Source organism: Salvelinus alpinus, chromosome 18, assembly GCF_045679555.1.
Source record: "Salvelinus alpinus chromosome 18, SLU_Salpinus.1, whole genome shotgun sequence".
NCBI classification, from domain to species: Eukaryota; Metazoa; Chordata; class Actinopteri; order Salmoniformes; family Salmonidae; genus Salvelinus; species Salvelinus alpinus.
This window is the reverse complement of record NC_092103.1, coordinates 11,977,270-11,986,882: the sequence shown is the minus strand read 5'-3', so window position 1 is coordinate 11,986,882 and position 9,613 is coordinate 11,977,270. Positions and strand designations below refer to the sequence as shown.

The window sequence follows — 9,613 nt, the reverse complement described above, 5'->3', positions numbered from 1 at the left end:
GAAACCTATAAGTAAAACATTTATTTTGTAGAAATTACATTGTCAGAACATAACACTTTAACTCATAATTCATATATTTGCCTCAAATATGTCATACCATATCTAAGTAGGACAGCTGGTCTCCAACAAGTAGATTGTGAGCTAGCAATAGCTTCAGCCCACCTATGAGTATCTCACCAATCAATTCTGAAAGTACATGCATTTTTTTATGTGTTCCATCGCAAACTGTCATAAACATAAAGCTCCCAGCTACTAAACAATCAAAGCCACTTTGACATTATCCCATTGCTGGTTTGCCACTATTGCCTTCAAAAGCCAAACGTAACACAATACACATTGCCTTATCTCATGCCCTTCTGCACACTTCTCAAACCTTCTGCACACTGCTGCCACATGCCCTTAAACCTGACACCTGTAACAACGTAACGTATTCGGCACAAAAGCTTGTATGGGATAACTTATACAGTATATCCTAACATCACTTTGTAGGGCAAACACTCAACATCAAAACTCAAGAGAACAGACATCGACTCTTCTGTTCCACCACTCACGCCACCCTGTCTCCGTCGCACCAAACGACGAGCATCACAAACACTGTGAATCTTCCCCTTCAGTTGGTCAACTTTCACATGTACTGCTACCCCAGTAATCACTCAAATCAAATTTACATCAGCTGATATCTCAAAGTCTGTACAGAAACCAAGCCTAAAACCCCAAACAGCAAGCAATGCAAGTGTAGAAGCACGATGGCTAGGAAAAACTCCCTAGAAAGGCCAGAACCTAGGAAGAAACCTAGAGAGGAACCAGGCTATGAGGGGTGGCCAGTCCTCTTCTGGCTGTGCCGGGTGGAGATTATAACAGAACATGGCAAAGATTTTCAAATGTTCATAGATGACCAGCAGGGTCAAATAATAATAATCACAGTGGTTGTCGAGGGTGCAACAGGTCAGCAACTCAGGAGTAAATGTCAGTTGGCTTTTCATAGGCGATCATTCAGAGTATCTCTACTGCTTCTTCTGTCTCTAGAGAGTTGAAAACAGCAGGTCTGGGACAGGTAGCACGTCCGGTGAACAGGTCAGGGTTCCATAGCCGCAGGCAGAACAGTTGAAACTGGAGCAGCAGCACGGCCAGGTGGATTGGGGACAGCAAGGAGTCATCAGGCCAGGTAGTCCTGAGGCATGGTCCTAGGGCTCAGGTCCTCAGAGAGAGAGAGAGAGAGAGAGAGAGAGAGAGAGAGAGAGAGAGAGAGAGAGAGAGAGAGAAAGTCAGAAAGAATTAGAGAGAGCATACTTAAATTCACACAGGACACCGGATAAGACAGGAGAAATACTCCATATATAACAGACTGACCCTAGCCCCCCAACACACAAACTACTGCAGCATAAATACTGGAGGCTGAGACAGGAGGGGTCGGGAGACACTGTGGCCCTATCCGACGATACCCCCGGACAGGGCCAAACAGGCAGGATATAACCCCACTCACTTTGCCAAAGCACAGTCCCCACACCATTAGAGGGAAAGCTTCAACCACCAACTTACCATCCTGAGACAAGGCCGAGTATAGCCCACAAAGATCTCCGCCCCGGCACAACCCAAGGGGGGCGCCAACCCAGACAGGAAGATCACGTCAGTGACTCAACCCACTCAAGTGACGTACCCCACCTAGGGACGGCATGGAAGAGCACCAGTAAGCCAGTGACTCAGCCCCTGTAATAGGGTTAGAAGCAGAGAATCCCAGTGGAGAGAGGGTAACCGGCCAGGCAGAGACAGCAAGGGCGGTTTGTTGCTCCAGTGCCTTTCCGTTCACCTTCACACTACTGGGCCAGACTACACTCAATCATATGACCCACTGAAGAGATGAGTCTTCAGTAAAGACTTAAAGGTTGCGTCTCTCACATGGGTAGGCAGACAATTCCATAAAAATGGAGCTCTATGGGAAAAAGCCCTGCCTCCAGCTGTTTGCTTAGAAATTCTAGGGACAGTTAGGAGGCCTGCGTCTTGTGACCATAGCGTACGTGTAGGTATGTACGGCAGGACCAAATAGGAAAGACAGGTAGGAGCAAGCCCATGCAATGCTTTGTAGGTTAGCAGTAACACCTTGAAATCAGCCCTTCCCTTAACAGGAAGCCAGTGTAGAGAGGCTAGCACTGGAGTAATATGATCAAATTTTTTGGTTCTAGCCAAGATTCTAGCAGCCGTGTTTAGCACTAACTGAAGTTTATTTAGTGCTTTATCCGGGTAGCCGGAAAGTAGAGCATTGCAGAAGTCTAACCTAGAAGTGACAAAAGCATGGATAAATTTTTCTGCGTCATTTTTGGACAGAAAGTTTCTGATTTCTGCAATTTTACGTAGATGGAAAAAAGCTGTCCTTGAGACAGTCTTGATATGTTCGTCAAAAGAGACAGGCTTCCAGGGTTCCAGGGAGGGCAATTTTGCGGCTTCACCATGTTTCATCGAAATGTACAGCTGTGTGTCATCCGCATAGCAGTGAAAGTCAACATTATGTTTCCGAATGACATCACCAAGTGGTAAAATATATAGTGAAAACAATAGTGGTCCTAAAACGGAACCTTGAGGAACACCGACATTTACAGTTGATTTGTCAGAGGACAAACCATACACAGAGACAAACTGATATCTTTCCGACAGATAAGATCTTAACAAGGCCAGAACTTGTCCGTGTAGACCAATTTGGGTTTCCAATCTCTCCAAAAGAATGTGGTGATCGATGGTATCAAAAGCAGCACTAAGGTTTAGGAGCACGAGAACAGATGCAGACCATCCACAGAGACAAACTGATATCTTTCCGACAGATAAGATCTTAACAAGGCCAGAACTTGTCCGTGTAGACCAATTTTAACGTCTGATGCCATTAAAAGGTAATTTACCACCTTCACAAGTGCAGTCTCAGTGCTATGATGGGGTCTAAAACAATCACTCCTTTCAATGGTGCCCTTTTCTTGAGAGTTGAACAGTTCACATCTCTTGTCCAAATTCGTTTGAAGTGGAGTGCCTGCCTGCTCCCTCTGACCAGCAGAAACACAAACAATTATCACAAGACCACTTCTGGTTACCTTCTGTTAAGGCTGGGCGCTGCTGGTGAAGAAGTCAGGTGCAGGAGAGCAGAGAGTTGTGAAATAAGCATACACTTTATTTGCCAGGCAAAGTGTACAGCGCGAGAAATCACAACCTGAAATACGGTTTTAAACAAACAAACCATCTACGTGTACAACATACACGGAAACAAACCAGCTATACGCGAAACACCACGTAACACAAAACAATTTCACACAAAGACATGGAGGGGAACAGAGGAATAAATACATGCAGTGTGATTAGGGAATGCAAACCAGGTGTGAAGGAAACAAGACAAAACTAATGGAATGATGAAAATGAAGCGGCGATGGCTAGAAGACCGGTGACGTCGACCGCCGAACACCGCCCGAACAAGGAGAGGAGCCGAAGTCGTGACACCTTCACCGATTCCACAGCACCCAACTCTGTTTTCACCCACCCTGAAACCACAAATGGATCAGCCAAAAGGCAAGGATCCACTTTTTCAAAAAATGTCACTCCTACCGTCACACTCTCATCTTTATCCTGACCCTCAGTACAAGCCTCAGGCTCCAAGAACTTCACCATACGTACCACCTCCGATAATTCGCCCTCACTTCTCCTCCTGTCTTTGATCCGGCATACAGCTCACTCTGCTAACACTTTCTACAATTCTTCTTTAACAAACCAGCTCCCTTTTATCCGCCATTCTTAACCGATTCAATCTCACCCTCTACAACCTCATCTGCCTCTCTTTTTCCCTCCATTCCTCCTATGTATTCGAAGTATACGTCTCCTTATGATAATATTGTACTTCCCCTAACATGCATCTTGTTCTTGCCCTCTCTTTAAATTATTTTTTTACCCCCTTTTCTCCCCAATTTTCGTGGTATCCAATTGCTAGTAATTACTATCTTGTCTCATCGCTACAACTCCCGTACGGGCTCGGGAGAGACAAAGGTCGAAAGCCATGCGTCCTCCGAAACACAACCCAACCAAGCCACACTGCTTCTTAACACAGCGCGCCTCCAACCCGGAAGCCAGCTGCACCAATGTGTCGGAGTAAGCACCGTGTACCCGGCTCCTTTGGTTAGCGCGCACTGCGCCCGGCCCGCCACAGGAGTCGCTGGTGCGCGATGAGACAAGGATATCCCTACCGGCCAAGCCCTCCCTAACCCGGACGACACTAGGCCAATTGTGCATCACCCCACGGACCTCCCGGTCTCGGCCGGCTGCGACAGAGCCTGGGCGCGAACCCAGAGTCTCTGGTGGCACAGCTAGCGCTGCGATGCAGTGCCCTAGACCACTGCGCCACCCGGGAGGCCCTTGTTCTTGCCCTCTCAAGGGACGTCATTCCCCTCGCTACCTGGGGAACCCTGATAGCAAAGTTCAATCGTCTCCTGGTTTAATATTGATTAACTTCGGAGACCTGTAAAAAGAACCGTGCGTCTATGATCTCGTGAGAGTAGCCTGGCTCAAAATGTTCCTCTACCCAGAGTAGCTTAGGCCCGTTCTTTTCCGGGTCTCCCAATATCCCAACTCAACACATTCATCTCTTGCTAGTTGCGCATTTATTTAAAGTGGAATTATACAACCCCCGAAATATTTTTTTAAAGTTATTTTGTATAATTTTTTTTACTAAAGAATGATCTTCTGATGTGATTTAAGAATTGGTATGGACTCAGAACATTCATTCGTTGTTTCTCTATAAATAATTGTAATAGTGAGAGTACATGTTTTTTTAAGAAATCCCAAACCAGGAAAAAACTAACATAGAAAACAGAATTCAGGAAAATACCAAATAGCATTTTAGGGGGCCCCCTTAGAGTTGTTTATTAACCATCATTTTACCAGGTATATTGACAGAAAACATGTTGTACACCAAGGACCTAGGGAAGACTTGCAGGATGAAGGAAAATAGAAGAATGTGCCTATTTGAAAGTTAAAAGAATGCTCTCATGCTGGAATAGGTTGGAGACCCCTGATGTGGAAAATCCACCACAATTGTGTATGTCATAGTAGTCATATAAGTCAAGACATATTCAAATACACTACTGACATAAGGCAAAACATACAAAATCTTACCAGATACTCATTAGATTTTTGTATTAAAAAAATATTCTTATGCCATACAAGATTATTATTTGTTTTTCATTACTCTTTTCCATTTGGGAATTTACCTATAATACTATTCTGAAGCTGACAACAAACGCTATAAATCCATTCAAAACTGTAAATACATTCAAGTAAATCTTCCATACAACAAATAATGATAAACTCTTTGGAATAATTTAGCTTGAATTCTGACAAATTTTTATAAACATTTAAAGACTGTCTCCTCTGCTCTCTGTGACTGGAGGGGGAGTTGCTGGAGCGGGAGTTGGTGGAGCGGGAGTTATAATGTCCTCAGTGACACATGCAGTAACGCCCCCTGGTGAAGGTGTCGTTTCATTGATGACTGGCCCATTCGTGGACATTTCTATCACGGGTGGGATAGTTGACATGGCAGCAGTGGGTGGGTTCACTGTGGTTGGAGCAGTTGGTCCAGGTGTCGTCCTCTCGGGGAAGATCTCCTCTGAACTTGATGAATCAGATTCTGAGGACGTGTTGGATTCCGAGGACTGGTTGGATTCTGCAGATTCTGAGGAAGACTCCGTTGATACTGAAGAATCAAAGACCTTTGGTGATTGCGGGCCTCTTTCCTTGCTGTGTCTGAGGACATCCTCGTACCATTTCAACCATTCCAATGGATTTGATGCTTTATGGCCATTATGGTGTCCAGGCCTGCCAAACTGTGGAGTGAACAAAACACAAGACAACAGCACCTGAAAAATACTGTAACGATAGCCACTACCAGGGGAGCAACTTTGATTTTAGAAGTGGGGGGGACATCATTATTATTATTATTTTTTAATCCAGTCGGATAAACACTCCAAACAGCCTACCCGACAGGGGGGGACAATTAGCAATTTCCCAGTGAAAGTTGAGCCCCTGGCCACTACTACTACTAATTATGGAAAAGGAAGGAAAATATTAAAATGTTCACCCACTTACCGGTTTTGTGAATGCTGTTGTGATAAACACAACAAGAAGTGCAGTCCTCAGTAGCTCCATCTTTTACAATTATTTTCTGATTTAAAAAAGAAAATACAAAATCAAAGATAGTTCACTCTGAGTAGAGGTCCTGTATGAGCCTACTGTGGAGGAGGACATAAAATGGACAGACATCCGAAGCTGGTGCTAATATAGCCAGTGTCAATGAGTAAACCAAGGGTTGGGCAGCCATCTAATCCTTGGAATGTTGCAGGAGGATGACTTGGCCGGATATTTCCCACTACAGTAGAATAGGCTTTCTGACTGTGTGTAACACCCATCTGCCATTTCATCACTGAAAATGTTCCTCTCTGAACTCCAAAACAGAAATAATTCCAGTGTAAACAAAACAGTAAATCATCTAGACAGCCCCGCCTTTGTTGAAGAGATCCATTATGTTGAAACAACTGAAAATGAAAAAAGCTGCTACCATATCTGTCACTAGAAGGATTGATATATTTGCTAAAAGCAACACTGTGGTTTTATTTTACATAGTTTCAACTATTTGATTAATCAGGTTCCAGCCTCACTAGCTCAAACTAGTGACGATATTAATTTAAACCACAAGCTTAGCCAACAATATATCATGGAAATTCCCTGAAACCAACTCATTTATGATTCAAAAAGTGTAGATATGCCTTGCGGCAGGTAGCCTAGCGGGTAGAGCATTGGGTTGGTAACTGAAAGGTTGGTGGTTCAATTACCCGAGCCGATAAGGAAAAAAATCTGTTGATGTGCCCTTGAGCAAGGCACTCAAATCCTAATTTTCTCCAGGGGCATCATACTACTATGGCGGACCCTGTAAAACAACAGATTTCCCTGGATCCTGGAATGTGTGACAATATGTTACTAATTAACTTCAGTTCAGGCTCATACAGGACCTCTACTCAGAGTAAACTCTCTTTTGATTTTGTATTATTATTTTTTTTTAATCAGAAAAGAATTGTAAAAGATGGAGCTACTGAGGCCTGCACTTCTTGTGTTTATCACAACAGCATTCACAAAACCGGTAAGTGGGTGAACATTTTGATATTTTCCTTCCTTTTCCATCATGATGCTGATATACACTGAGTGTATAAAACCTTAGGACCACCTTCCTAATATTGAGTTGGACCCCCTTTTGCCCTCAGAACAGCCTCAATTCGTTGGGTCATGGACCTCCACAAGGTATCGAAAGCGTACCACATAGAAGCTGACCCATGTTGACGCCGATGCTTCCCACAGTTGTGTCAAGTTGGCTGTATGTCCTTCGAGTGGTGGGCCATTCTTGATACACACAGGAAACTGTTGAGTGTTCTTGACACACTCAAACTAGTGTGTCTGGCACCTCCTAACATATCCCGTTCAAAGGCACATTCACCCTCTCAATGGCAAACATACACAATCCATGTCTCAAGGCTTAAAAATCCTTCTTTAACCCGTCTCCTCCCCTTCATCTAGACTGATTGAAGTGGATTTAACAGGTGACATCAATAAGGGATTCACCTGGTCAGTCTATGTCATGTAAAGAACAGGTGTTCTTAATGTTTTGTACACTCAGTATATTTTGATACCTTGCCTTAGAGAGCTTACAACATAACAAAAACAGTTGAGTATCAAGTAACAGCTAGTGTAAACGAGATAGAGCTAGATAAAATAGATCAACACTACAAAAACAGTTGAGTATCAAGTAACAGTTAGTGTAAACGAGATAGCGCTAAATAAAATAGATCAACACTACAAAAACAGTTGAGTATCAAGTAACAGCTAGTGTAAACGAGATAGAGCTAAATAAAATAGATCAACACTACAAAAACAGTTGAGTATCAAGTAACAGCTAGTGTAAACGAGATAGAGCTAGATAAAATAGATCAACACTACAAAGTAGATACATTTCCTGGGACATTCCCCCTGACTGTGTTTCACTGAACCAATCATCATCATCATCATCATCATCCTTTAGCAAAGTTTCTTCCCAGAACCAAGGTTGATGACAAATGGGGGAATTTTGGTGCCACTGAGTCAGAGAATAGGGATAATGTGTTTACATGTGTAATGGAAATTCCCTGTTAGAAACAACTCATTAATTATTGTCGAAGTGTAAACCTACTGGGCAACAACTGGTTGAATCAACGTTGTTTCTGTGGAAAAACTGATTGGATTTGAAAACGTAAGGGAATTTAGCTTCCCCCTCACCCAATTTAACCTAAATCCAATGACAGTGACATTTTTGGTTGATTTGACGTTAGTTGAAAACTCAACCCACTGTAAATCAAAACTAGACATTGAACTGACATCCCTTGTCAGTATCCTGTCAACCATTACAAAAATGTACTATATTGAGACTGATGACAATGACAAAAAGTCAATTAAGTCCAGTCATAGCTGCTGTAATCTTCCCATAATCTCATGCAAGGAGCAGTCAAAAAGGTAGCAGTCTAAAATGGAGATTGAAATATCTAGGGAATCTATGTAATGAAGAATCATGGTTGGTTAAGCAATTTCAAGTTCAATCTTGCCCAACCTGTTGCATCCAGCATGGTTCCTCCATGTCCTTGGTTTCAACCACCAACAGAGGGTAGATGTGAGGACGCAGAGCCCGCAAGCAGATCGATGGCACAGTCCCGGGGCGATGAGGAGGGAGACAGGTGGCGCAGGTTTTGGAAAATACTTCCCGCAGGTCCTGGTACACCTCCAGGATGTTGGGCTAAAGGGCAACCACAGGACTCTCAACCAACGTGGAACCACAGGGGACGGGAAAGCAGGTCCTCCGGCATTTGGGTCCCCAGTCTGTGATTTTCATCCTCGACCATGAGATGGTGGGGTTATGGCGTTGAAGCCAAGGGAGGCAAAGGATGATCTTGTGAGCTGGTGATGAAGAAGGCAATGTTCTCCTGATGGATGGACTCCACAGTGAGGGTGAGTGGTTTGGTGATGTGTGTGATGGTCCCGGAACCTAGTGACCGATTATCGAGGGCTTGAACTGGGAAAGGAGAGGAGAGCGGGGATGAGGTGATGTTAAGACAGGAGGCAAGGGTCTGGTCAATGAAGTTCCCCGCGGAACCGGAATACACTAACGCTGTAGACAGTACATGAGGGACAGTCAACTAGTGTGATCGACACCAAAAAGGGTTTGGCAGAAAGTGATGAAGAGGGGATACTCACTCCTGCCATAGGAGGTGGAAGATCACGTGATCGTCCCTCTGCTCTCGTGGATCCCGAGTTGGGACGTACCGGACCCTGCTGGAGCTGGTACCCTCCTTCACCTCAATAGAGACAGAGCCCCAGCTGTCTCCGTCTGCGTCGCTCCGCCGCGGGGAGGCGTGTGACCCCTACCTCCATGGGTTCAGGCTCTGATCCAGGGTGTTCACTGAGAGAGGGAGAGTAGTGATGAGAGCACCGACGCTACTGAAGTAGGTTATCGCGATGAGTGCGTCCACGGAGAGGTTGTCATCTCGACAGGACAGTTCCATCTGGACCTCCTCGC

General features: G+C 44.4%; 1 long non-coding RNA gene across 1 annotated transcript; it reads right to left on the bottom strand.

The window, feature by feature from the left end:
- Positions 1-4,856: 4,856 nt before the first annotated feature.
- Positions 4,857-6,311, bottom strand: LOC139544643 (uncharacterized). Its single transcript, XR_011668907.1, has 2 exons — positions 6,109-6,311; positions 4,857-5,846 (listed from the first exon to the last, which is right to left on the bottom strand). It is a non-coding gene; the product is annotated as an uncharacterized lncRNA (long non-coding RNA).
- Positions 6,312-9,613: the final 3,302 nt, after the last annotated feature.